We start from the raw sequence: 13,964 nt of genomic DNA on the forward strand, positions 1-13,964 counted from the left end.
TACATATACATATATACACATATACACATATACACATATATATTATCTTAAGTATCTTTAAACAGAAACACATAAAACGAGGTTATATATTAATCAATTGATGAAAATATTGTGACCACAGACTGACAGGCAAATAACCCTCTATTTTTCCTAGAAGTAATCGTTCAATATTTGCTGATGCAATGTTCCAGGAGACTTTTATGGGATATAACTACCACAACTAAAAATCGACTATAGGGGAGAAAATTAGTGAATGTAGAGATCGCATGGAGAAGAAAGTAGGAAAGAGCTTTTAACTTTCTTGCCCAAAGTTACCTTCTAAATATTTACTATTCTTATTACTAATTCAGCTATTTTTCATGGCATTCGCCACCCTCAAAACCAAAAGAGCTAGGTTTGAGGTAGTTTTCATAATGCCACTTTAACAGAGAATGCAGAAGATGACATGCTTCCACCTGCCCTTGCAGGACAGTAGACAAGGATCATATACAGGTAATGGGGAAAAAAAGGAAGACCAACAGAGCTGATAGAAAACCCTGCCTTTAAATAAACAGGACACCCCCCCAAAAAAAAAACAGTTGAAAACATGTGAGTCTTTTCGCAATGTTGCAGTTACTAGAAAAGCCTGGTTAGCAATACCACTGTCACTCAGTACCCCTCGGATCCTGACAGATCTCCATGGACTTTTCTTGATGGCAACCAGCCCCTTCCCACAGATCAACTTTTAAAACCTCAGGCAGGTGAAGACACAATTTATTTTGAATACCAAGATGTATAACTCCCCAGCCTCATCTATATCTCACTTCTCTTAAATTCTGGCTGTAGTGATCAGATAAGGCTTGAGACAACACAAAATTAAGCATGAAAACTAGATCAGACCCATAAGCCATAGGCCACTCTCCAGCCAAAAAAAAAAAAACCCACAAACAAAAAGAAACTTAAATAAAAACTTTTAAAAACAAGCAATGTTAAGCTTGCGTTGCACTTAATAGTGCAACACTATTGTGATAATGGTGTGTTATATCACTAGTGTGATAATGGTGTTGCACTTAAATTACTCAATACCACCTTTCTGCTTCACTACATACAACACTCATTATTATTATGTTGTGATTATGTTGTGTCATTATGATTATTTCGTGGGTCTGTAAAGGGTTATTTTCTATATCTAGACATTTGCATTATAGTTAGGAGATTTTAGAAATGTTCTTTCCAAGACTTATCATTAAAGAAGCAACACAAAAATTCAGTCTCAGACCTACAGGTTTACTTTGGTTGTTACTCTTTAGTCTGGCTGATATGTGTCCAGGATATTGTTATTTAAAAGAAAAAAAAATTATGCTTTCATAAACTTGTTACATTACCATTGTCTCAATCTGAATTTCTAAAATCTATGGTTCCATCTGCTGGCAACCTCCAGTACTGCTTTATATTGCATTACAACTTTTCAAACAAACTTCATGGTGTTTACGTGGGCTACCCTTTCAAAGCGTTTCATTGCCTATCTGTAGGCACAGATAAAAACAAACACTATGAGCACAAATATGAAACCATATTTGGTATGACAGACCCAAAATACTTTTGTATCTTCATCAAAATGACTCACGCCATTAACAATAAAAATCTTACTTGCTCCAATGGCTTCCCCAACTGCTATGCTTCCCATTTATCAGTTTCCTTCTTCAATTCTTCATCAACTCTGCTACCTATTGAATAATGTAAACATGCTATGCACATATCTTAGCTTATTCCTTTATATTCCACCCACTCTTTTTGTTAATTGCATAGCATGAACTACTTTCTCAGAGGTTAAATTCATCTACTTGACCATAGAGCAGCATTGTTTCAGCTGTGTTCAACAGATGTTCTTTAAAAATTACAATAATGTAACAAAATGGTTCTCTAAGGGTGGTAATATTCTTATATACCTTTTCTTAAATGATAAAGAAGGCAACCAAAGTTCTTGCCCTAATAGAGATTATGGTGTAAATAACTGCAAGAACCCTAGTGATTACATTCATTCACCACATAATGATGTTTTGGTCAAAGATGAACTGCATATACCATGGTGGACCCAAAAGACTATAATGGAGCTGAGATTTTTTATATCACTTAGTGACATCAAAGCCATTATAAAGTTGTCCCTCAATGCATTAATCATCTGTTTGTGATAATGCTGCTATAAACAAACAAGTCTACTGCACTGCCAGTCATACAGAAGTATAGCACATACAATCATGCACAGTACATAATACTTAATAATAAACAACTAAGTTACTGGTTTAGATATAGTCATGCACTTTATAATGATGTTTTAGTCAACAGTGACTGCATATACAACAATGGTTCTACAAGATTATACCCTATTTTTACTGAAACTTTTCTATGTTTAGATACACAAATGCTTACCATTATAATTGCTGACAGTATTCAGTAGTAGGTAATGTAATATCACCAGTATTTTGTAAAAGAAAGAGAGACAGAAAATCTTTTCATAGGTGTAGAAGTACTTTTTTAACGAGTCTGGGTGCTGCAATGTTGGGTGCATAGATATTTAAAATAGTTAAGTCTTCTTGTAGTATTGAACCTTTTATCACTATGTAATGCCCTCCTTTGTCTTTTTTTACTGTTGGTTTAAAATCTGTTTTAATTGATATATGAATAATGATCCTTACTCTCTTACTCTTTCTTGTTCTCTGTTTTCATGATAGATCTCTTTCCACCCTTTACTTTGAGCCTATGGGTGTCATTACATGTGAGATAGGTCTCTTGAAAACAGCAGATGGATGGGTCTTGGTTTTACATCCAACTTGCCCAATCTGTGCCTTCTAAGTGTGGCATTTAGACCATTTACATTCAAGGTTAATATTTATATGTGAGATTTTGAGCCTATTGTGAAGTTGTTAGCTGATTGCTTTGTAGTTTCTATTGTGTGGTTGCTTTATTAGGTTTGTGGGCTATGTACCTAAGTGTGTTTTTGTGGTAGCAGGTATTGTTCTGTTATTTCCATGTTTAGAACTACATTGAGGATCTCTTATAAGGCTGGCCTAGTGGTAACAAATTCCATTAGTGCTTGCTCATCCAGAAAAGATTTTATTTCTCCTTTGCTTATGAAGCTTAGTTTGGCAGGGTATGAAATTCTTGGTTGAAATTTATTTTCTATAAGAATGCTGAAAATAAGCCCCCAGTATCTCTTAGCTTCTAAGGTTTATGCTGAGAAATCTGCTGTTGGCATGATGGGGTTCCCTTTGTACAGGATCTGATCTTTTTCTCTAATTGCCAGTTAAATTTTTTCTTTAGCATTGACCTTGGACAGTCTGGTGATTATATGCCTTGGTAATGCTCATTTTGCATACAATCTTGCAGGTGTTCTCCAGATTTCTTGTACCTGGATGTTTACCTTGCTAACAAGATTAGAAAAATTTTCTTGAATTATTTTCTCAAATATGTTGCACTTTCTCCTTCTCTTTCAGATATGCCAACAATTCATAGGTTTTGTTGCTTTACACAATCCTGTATTTCTCAAAGATTTTATTTTTAAAAAGTAAATCTGTATTTTTGTCTGACTGGGTTAGTTAAAGACTAGTCTTCAAGCTCTAAAATTCTTTCTTCTGCTTGGTCCAGCCTGCTGATAAAGATTTTAATTATATTTTTAAATTTCTTAAGTAGGTTTTTCAATTCCAGGAGCTTCAATTGATTTCTCCTTGAGATATTTATCTCCTCCTTTATTTCCTGGATTGCTTTAGAAGTTTCTTTGTATTGATTTTTAACTTGTCTTGGATCTCACTAAGCTTCCGTGCAATCCTTTGAATTCTTTATCTGTGTCATTTCTGAGTTTCCATTTTATTAGGGACCATTGCTGAAGAGTTAGTGATATCCTTTGGTTGTGTCACTACATTCAGGTTTTTCATGGTGCCATATTCTTTGCACTGGTTTATTCTCATCTGGAGACACTGGCACTAATTTTTATAAATATTTGTGTGTGTGTAGTATTTTTTTCTTTTCCTTTCTTTTCCTATAATATCATTGGAGTTTTTTCTTCCCTTTCCCTTTTTCCACCTCCTAAGTGGATATAACTGTAGAGAATGCTGGGTAGCATCTTTTGGCTTTGCTTCTATAGCCCAATGCAGTTTTTTCAGCAGGTTTTACACTGAGCTATGCAGTTCAACCTACAAGCCAGTAAATTGTGCTTATAAGTAAGAGCCAGGTATGGCCAACACATCTGAGTAAATACTTGATTTATTTTTTACTGGCAGAAGCTCTCTGTTGCCTCAGGCAATGGGCTCCCTTGTGGTATTCACAGTGATCTGAGCTCTCCTCTCAGTTCCAAGGATGGTGGGAGCCATGATAAGCAGAGCTAGACCAGGCAGGTCCACTTACAGGTTCCTCAGTAGCAGTTACAAGCACTTACACTGAGGGATAATTTAGTGGGAAGCCACCAAGCATCCAGAGATGTGCATAGGCATGGAGCTGGGAAACCTCCTATGCCCCAAGTACTCAGCACGGGGATTGGGGGAAGCCTAAACTCCTAATCCAGGAGAGTGGGTGCTCTGGATGCCTGAAGGTCTGCCTGGGCATAGGAGCAGAGTGTCCTCCTTCACTGGGATCTCTGCACAGGAAGGGTGGGGTTGGTCAAGCTGCTGAACTAGATGAGTGGTTACTCTGAATGCCTGGAGATCTGCCTGGACTTGAATCAGAGAAGATCTCCCTGTACCAGGATCTCGGCACAGGATGGATGGGATGGTTCAGGCTGCTAATCCAGGCAAGCTGGTGCTCTGAATTCCTGAAGATCTGTGGGGGCATGAAGTAGAGAGAGGTACTGAAATTTATCTCCAGGAAGGGTGGGGTTTCTTAGGATGCTAAACCAGGCAAACAGGTGCTCCAAATGCCTGGAGTTCTGTTGGGCATGGAGCAGAGAGCATCCTACTGCACCATGATCTATGCATATGAAGGGTGGGACAGCTCAGGCTGCTGAACCTGAGGAATGAGTGCTCTGAATGGCTGGAGGTCTGCCTGGGTGTGAAGCAGAGAGGGCCTCCCTGCACAGAGTGTCTTCACAGGATGGGTGAGGTGGTTCAAGTTTCTGAACAAGCAAATGGCTGCTCCAAATGCCTGGCAATCTGCCTGGGTGTGAAGCAGAGAGAGCCCTGTTGCATCAGGATCTCTGCACAGGATGGGTGAGGCATCTCAGGCTGTTAATTCAGGCAAGCCAGTTGGTACTCTAAATGCCTGGAGATCTGCCTGGGCATGGAGCTGCTGCACCACAATCTATGTCCAGGATTGGTAGAGCATCTCAGGCTGCTGGTCCAGGCAAGCAGGTGCTCTAAATGCCTAGGTTTCCACCTGGGAGTGGAGAAGAGAGGAAACTGCTGTACCACAATCTCAGGAGAGCAAGGTGGGGCAGCCAGCAATGGCACACACAGACTGGTTGCAGATTGCAAAGCTGGCCCTGGCTACAAGTCTTACCTCCCAGGAGAAACTGCAGCTGTAGCAGCTCTCCTCGCACCCCCAGCTTTTGATAGGGCAGAGCACAATTTCAGTACCAACTGCTGAGGCACTTTCCACAGTTCTGGCTCTGAAAGGCCCTTATGCCACTCCAGAGTAGGCCCTCCAATCTCTGACCTGAGACTAATATGCTTGTGTGGCCACACCGGTGGGTCACCAAAGAATGGCTGACTTTGTATGTACCTGGATTAAAAGTTGTGTCCTGCTCTTGGTCTCAAGACTGGGAAAATGTCTGCAACATCTCCAAGTCCCTCCCCAAGTAACCTCCAGGGCTTGGGAAGAACAAAGTGCTCTCCCTCAGCCTGGGTTGTTCAGATTCCCAATGGAAAGGTGAGTCACAGAGGGAGGCTCTCTGCCTCTCTCACACAATGGGGTTTCTCTCACTTTTATCAGCAAGATGACATCACTAGGGTTGTTTGCCGGCATTCTCCTTCCTGGGATCTGGGGTGTCCTTCACAATTCTGGTGGATTTTCATATTCCTTCTTATTTAAAGCTCACAGAGTTGATCTTTATGTACTATCTTGCTATTTCCAAGTGGCTGAGGCACACTAAAAGCCTCTAATCTTCCATCTTTGAGTGCTGTATTATTTCACTGATGGCTTCTAAACATAGCTCTCAAGCCCCAGCCTCTCTCCTGAATGCCAGACTGGTATATTGAACTGCCTACTGGATATCTCTACTCAGATGTTTAGCAGACATCTCAAATATATCATGCTTCACACTGAAGTCTAAATCCTTTACCCTCACAAGTTCAGCAAATGATACTATCAGTTACCTAGTTGCTCAGGGCAAAAATCAAAGACTTATTCTTAATGGTTCTTTTTCCTTTACATGTACATGTCTTGTCATCTTTCCTTTCAAAATGTATCTTAAATCTGGACACTTTTCATCACCTCCACTGCTACCTTCCTGTTCCCAACCACAAAAACCATTTGCCTGGATTAATATTTGAATAAATCTCTGTATCTCCAGTTTATCTCCCTACAGTCTCTTCACCAAACAGCAACAAGAATGCCCTATATCAACCTAAATACAATCTTGTGACTTCTCTTAATCACTCCAAGGGTTTCCCATCGCACAAGAATAAAATCCAAATTCCCAACCCTCATGGCCTACAAAGGCTCCATATAAGCTCTCATTTTTAAGACCTCATCTCCTACCACTCTCCACTTTGTTCATGCTGCTCTGGGGATGCTGGAATGTCTTGCTGTTCCCTAAACACACCAAGCTTACACTAACCCCAGGTTCTCACTCAGCTTGGAATGTTCATCCCAAGATCTTCACGTGGCTCACTCCCTGCCTCCGTCAGTCCTCTGTTCAAAGAGTACCTTAGAGAAGTTTTCCATGACGTTCCTTTAACATAAATGCCAATTTTTTAGCTTTTTACCTGTCTTATTTATCTTCACAGCTGTCATTACTTCCTGAAATGTTGTTACTTACATATCGTATTTGTGGCTAACAGCATTCTTTGTTAATGTTTCATCCATGGAATTTCTGTCCAATAAGCACAGATTTGATACCAGAAGCCCTGTTTTGCTCCAAATGTATAAAATACTTTTTTAATGAAAATTAAAATTCATAGCTGAGACTAACAAAAAGAGAGGGAAAATTCAGATGCCATAAATGAGGAGAAAACTCATATCCAAAGCCACAGGGCTGAGCAAGAGTTAAAACCATGAGGCCTTTTGGGAGGACATGCAGGCTAACAAAATGTTTCAGAGTTTTAGTCATAAAGCCAGGAGCCATGGAAGACATCCCAACTGTCAACCGAATCAAAGAAAACTCTCCCATGTCTAGAGTTATGGTGCAGAAGTGAGCCACATATCCCAGGCTGTGGTGGGAAAAAAGTCACCAGAAAGGGTATCAAAGCCCTCAGCCATGCCACACACACAGCACACCTAAATGGTACATAAATTGCAAGTGAAAACACTAGTATAAAAATTAATTTGAGGCCAGGTGCAATGGTTCACGCCTGTAATTCCCAACAATTTGAGAGGCTGAGGTGGGAGGTTCACTTGAGCCCAGAAGTTTGAGATCAGCCTGGGCAACACAGGGAGACCCCATCTCTCCAAACAGTGTTTAAAAAATTAGCTGGGCTTGATGGCACATGCCTGTAGTCACAGCTACTCGGGAGGCTGAGGCAGGAGGAATCAAGAATCACTTGAGCCAGGAGGTGAAGGATGCAATGAGCCGTGTTTGCACCACTGTACTCCAGCCTGGGTAACAGAGTGAGACTCTGTCTAAAAATTTTTAAAAAATTAATTTGGAGCCAATGAACCCAACAGATTCCCAGTAGAAGCTATGATGAAACCATCCTAGAGATGTCTGCATAACTTAAGGCACTCAGGAAATTCTTGGGTAAAATATCTCCCACCAAAAATGAGTTTGTTCATAAAAATAACAAAGTACATGAAGAAAACCCACTACCATGCACAAAGGAAAACCAACATCATTAGAAATATTCAGAGATGCAGCAAATAGAAAAACTCACCCAGGAAGAACTAGAGATTATAGCAGCTAAATTGAAAAGGGGCTTTCAAATAAGCATGTTTTAAAATGTTTAAATTAGTCATGTTAAATTAGTAAATTTAAATTAATACAACCATTATGGAAAATAGTATGGAGGTTGCTCAAAAAAACTAAAAATAGAACTACTATATAATCCAACCATCGAACTTCTGGATATATTTCCAAAGGAATTGAAACTAATATGTCAAAGAGAGATCTGCAATCCCATGTTCATTGCAGCAATATTCACAATAGCCAAGAAATGGAATTAATGTAAATGTCCATCAACAGATGAATGAATTTAAGATGTACTATATATACAATAAAATGCTATTCAGCCTTTAAAAACAAAATTCTGTCATTTGCAACAATGAGGTTGAACCTGAAGGAGAATATGCTACATGAAATAAACCAGGCACAGAAAGACAAATAGCACATGATCTCACTTATATGTGGAATTTTTAAAAGTTAAATGTATAGATGTGGAAAGTAGAATGGTGGTTACCAGAGGCTTAGGGGTATGGGTCAGGGAGGAATGGAATGGGGAGCTGGTCAAAGGGTACAAACTTTCAGACAAACAGGAGAAATGAGTTTTGAGATCTATCTCACAGTATGGTGACTATGGTCAGTAATAATGTATGGTATATTTTTAAATAGCTAAAAGAGTAAACTTCAAATGTCTCACCACAAAAAATAATAAGTGAGGTGATGGATATGTTAGTTGGCTTGATTTAATCATTCTGCATTCTAAATTCAAAAACAACAACAAAGTCTTTCTTGTGCTACAGAGAATGCAATTTCTGTTTGCAAGGTAGGACACAAAGTTTTCTATATATCTCTGTATCTATTAAATTTATTTTGTTGACTATAGGCTTCAAATCCTTTATATCCTCACTTTTAGTTTAATTTTACCTGTAAATCTCTCTCCATAATTTTGTTTCTAATCACTATCTCCTGGTATTTCTAAGAGGTTTTCTTGTGTGGTTTTGTATGTTGTGTTTCTGAAAAATAAATTTATGGACATGGTCTCTTACAGGGCTAGATCCCCATGTCTTCACTGATAAAATTGAGCCACTTGGAATCGCAGATTCTTTCTTTGCTTTATTCTATGTGTGTAAACATTTCTCTTAATTTTACTCAAAGTCAGACATAAAGTTAAAACCATTTTAACTTCAAACACCATCACTTGTATAACCAAAGCATAAAGTTCTGTTGGGAAATTAAGGTAATTCTTCCTCTTACTCACTTACTCTTGTCTTTTCTAAGAACTACAAATAATGTTATGATTGCAAATAGTGGAACATCAACTGAAAGACTATGAAAATATCAAAGTATCCAGTTTATTAATGAAGATAAGCCAAAATTCAGTAGTATTATCAAATGGCAACATTTTATTTTTCAAAATGTAAAATCCCTGTGCATATTGAATACAAAAATGGCATCATTCTCTACCCTTTCCAGATCCATGTCCTGTGTAATATGTCTTTGCGTCAACCCCCATTGAGGTGAAGTCTATTTCCTCACCCTTTGAATCTGCACTTGCCTTGTGATTTGCTTTAGCCAATAGAATGTGCCAGAAATTACACTTTCTCAGTTCCAAACCTAGACCTGAAAAGGCCTTGCACACTTCTATTATCCCTTGGACCTCTGCTTCCACTATGAGAATAAGCCCAGATTAACCTATTAGAGAAAGAGTGACCATGTGGAGCAGAATCAAACTGCCAACTGACTGCAAATGCATGACAAAATCACTGCAAACCCACAAAATCACTGTCTGCAAACCCAGACAAAATCACTCACACCAATCACCCAGCTGTCCCACAGACACAAGAAGAAAATATGTTTATTGTTGCATGGCACTCTATGTTGTATTGCTTGTTGTATAAAAGTTTTGTGATTGTTTTGTAGCATTACATTGACAATAAATAACTGGAAAAGTTCACAAAACATTTACTGCACTGGATGTAAATTCATTTTTCATAAAACTCATTCATGTATTTTTGTTGTTGTAGTTCTCATGTTGTTGTATTGTTCATTCATTGTTGTTTCTATTTTACTGAATAATATCTTTGCTTTATTGAAATTTTGTGAGTTCGAATTTAGTTTGTCTGTTTGGTAGGCGAAGTAATTTTTCTTCATGCTTCCTTAACAGGTGTTGTGTGAGGATTTAAATTAAAGGACCGTGGTTGCTAGAAAGTCACCTCTATCATCTAAGTTCTCAGACATCTGATAACCACAAAGGTAAATATAGCTGCCTTCCTTGCTATGTGGATCAGCAGAGTCAAACACAAACAGGGACCCACCCAACACCCACCACAAACATGCCTTCGAGCCATGAAAGGTACCATGTTTTGAAAATACCTAAAGAATGAAAAAGAGAGGAAGAGAGAAAAGAAAAAAGAGGGAAGGGAAGGAAAAGGGGAAGGAAAAGGGGAAGGGGAAGGGGAACAGGAAGGGGGAGGGAGGAAATACTATCACTCTGTCACAGGAGCTCAATCTCAAACAAGTAAAATGCAAATGTAATTAGCTGACTGATCAAACATATTACTTCCAAAAAGCAGTGATTCTCTATTTTGCTGCATATCCTGGGCACAATATTTGATGACCAGTCTCTGTGGGATAAATAGTATTTTCCAAGTTGAGAAAAAAAAATGATGCTGAAAAGAATTCTCATAAAAGAAGTTCAAAATTCTGGCTTGGGTGGGGTTAAAAATAAATAAATAAATGTTTTTAAAAAGAAGATTGGATTTACTTGAGTCTTGTTTCCATTGTATCTACAATAGGTATTGTTTTGATAACCATATATATGTCACATATTTCCATAAATAATTTTAAGCAGCACATAAGACAAAACAGAAGTAGAAATAGGGTTGAAACTGACAATATAAACTATTTCACATGCGTCTCAGCTCATGATTTTTACATTTTTCAAAATTATTGTTGCAAAATGAATACATGTCTACCATAAAGAATTTAGAAAACATGGGCAAGCAAAAAAGAAAATTTAAGTTACCCATAATTCGAGAACCCAGATTTATTTTATATACAAATATATGCTTTTTCTAAACATATATCGTCATATATTGATAGTGAATATATTTCACCAAAATTTAATCATATGCCACATGCTAATTTTTTCACTTAACATTATATTTGAAACCCTCTCCATGTCATTAAAAATTGGAAAGATCATTATATGGACATACCATCATTTGTACAACCATTTTCTCATTGTTGAACATTGATTTCATTTAATCTTTTTTCACTATTCACAAGCATCCTTATAGCTGAGTTTTGAGCACACCTGTGATCTTTTGAATAAATTCCTTGAATAAATTTCTCCATTCCTATTAATATGTTTTTAAGCTAGTCTTGACAGCATTTTATAAAACAACCCTTATCTCCCAGAGTTAGAATATGTTTGCCTTTGACAATCACTTTGGTGATTGTCAATACTTGCAATATTGATTCAAGTATTGTTCTCCTCGGCCCTCTTCCTTTTGTGACTTGATTTCCTCTGAGTTGTTTACATTTTGGAAGGACACTCAACAAATTAGAGCAGTGGGAAAATTTTTCTCTCAGCACCTTTGCTTTCTAGTCACTGCAATCTTTCTCTCCCGAAATTCAAAATCCCTCAAGCCTCCATCAATCACCCCTCATTAGCAGATTAGAAAGCTAGGTCATTAACTAATTCATACCAAGTTTTAAATCCCTAAAGATGTTTAATGTGTTATCTCTTTAGTGTTGCAGTATTTATCTATGGAAAAAAATTATTATCCAATAGAAATGTATATTTCCAAGGATAAGAAACAGGTCTATTTAGGAAGTTTAAGGTGAAAGAACTTCCCTGGTATGCTTGGATGGATAGGATGTGAAGTGTTAAGTTTAAAAATGCAAGTGGCAAGTGCAAACAGCGTGTACAGTATGCTCCGGTTGTATTAAATGTATGTTGAGGGGGTATACTTTGCTTTTATAAGCATAGAATAACTACAAAGATGCACAAGAAACAAGTAACTGACATTGATTTTGGAGAGGAAAACTAGGGGATCGAAAAACTGGAATGGGCAAAGATAACTTGAAATCTAAAATAAAATATTTACAAACTTTATTATATGTATTAATAAAACACAAAACATTTCTTGTCTTAAAAATTATATGCCTGTGTATGCATTACATATTTCAAGAAATTTTAATTAAATAAAAAAAGTTCATGATATAAACTACAACTTACTTCATGAATAGACAAATTCCACAAAGGTTTGAAAGAAATGTTTGACACATTATGTCAACCCATTCCCCATGCTTCCAAGAGAGAGATGGAAACCAAGATACTTCAGTCAGAAGGGATGCCATCTGACTCACAGAAAAAGTCATCAAATCAAACTCAGTGGAGAAGAGAGCGATTATTGGAAATAAAAAGGACCAAGAGGATGAAGTCCATTCTTCTCAAACATGAAGATCACACACTCTTCCAGTCCAATGGTTAAATTAAAACTAGTTTCTTATTTTCTGTCTATAGTAGCAATGCTCAGTTTATGGTGGGATAAAGAGGGAAAAAGACCAAAAGACAAGTTGGTATATTATTCCAGTAGATAACCATCAGTATAAGAGAAGGGAGCATTCAGAAGATCAATTTTCAGCCCCCAAGACCATTTATTTCACACTTCTGTCATCTCTGGTTCCCTTTCCAGCATTCTGTCAACAGTTTCTATCTGCCAAAGACACACATTTAGTATCCAAAAGGAATGATAAAGGATATCCAGCTCTGCACCTATGGAGTTTAGGTTTGGCTCTAAAAATAAAACTATTTATATATTTTCAAAGAAGGGCAAAAGTTAATCAGACTATTTTTTCAATGTGCAATTTTTGTGTTTTACAGATCAAGTAATTAGCATGTGAAGATAGCTGTTACATCTTGAATATCTTTTCAGTTAGTAAGATTCAGGCATGTCTTCATTTGTTTATTAGCCTCCTACTAAAGCAGGGGTGCTAGGGACTGGGGATAGAAGGATGGATAAGAAATGCCAGCATGGAGATTTTTTGGCTGATGAAAGAAAACAAAGCAGTACATTGTCAATTATATTTTAATGTAGCCCAGCCCTAATAGAAGTGTGCCCAGGAAGTGAGGGGCACAGAGAGGCAGACTCCAGATTAGCAGGGTCAAGAGAAAGATTTCCAGAAGGAGTGACAATGATCTGGACTCTAAGGCAAGCAGGAAGTATAAGAATAAAGAATTAGGGAAAGAACACTCAAACGAGGATTCCATTGTGGATGCTGAGTACCTGCTGTGATGGCCCTGACCCTCTTTACTCACTCCTCCAGTCCTCAGACTTCCCCCTCCCTGTTCTGAATTGCAGGGGCTGCCTGGCCCCCACAGGCTGCATTTCCCAGGGTCTGTTAGCCCCTGAGATTCAGAACAGAGAAAGGAATTGCTGAATGAGGAATCTGGAAGGAAAATAGATCCAGGGCCATTCCAGAAGGTAAGTAATATCCACAACAGAATCCTTATTGGGTTTGTCTAACAAATAGTGGCAGGAAATTCAAAGGCAGAAGGGACAAAGAAGCCAGGTTCTTCTTATCTGCCTTGGACAGTATCTCCAACCCAGATAAGTCCCAATGTGATTCCTGCTTTTGCTGAACAGACCCTCTGAGATCCCAACTTAGACGAGTTGATCCTTTCAAGCTAACTCCCTCATTCCCTCCTGCCTGACAAGGGATGGTAAGGGTTTCCTGTTTTTTCCAATCTCTGATGGCTTTATTGGTTCCTGTTTCGTTCCTCAGTTCATCCATCACTCGTATCTGCAATTTTCTGCTATCATTATTTCCTGTGTCACTAAAGTCTCCCTGTTTTAAATACCCAAGAAGCTTCCTGGTGAGACCTTGGGGAAAAAACTTTCTCCCAAGATCTGAGTTTCTCAAGCAAAAGAATGGTTCTTTAAACTGCTTTGTC

The sequence above is a fragment of the Macaca fascicularis genome, chromosome 10, assembly GCF_037993035.2.
Source record: "Macaca fascicularis isolate 582-1 chromosome 10, T2T-MFA8v1.1".
NCBI lineage: Eukaryota > Metazoa > Chordata > Mammalia > Primates > Cercopithecidae > Macaca > Macaca fascicularis.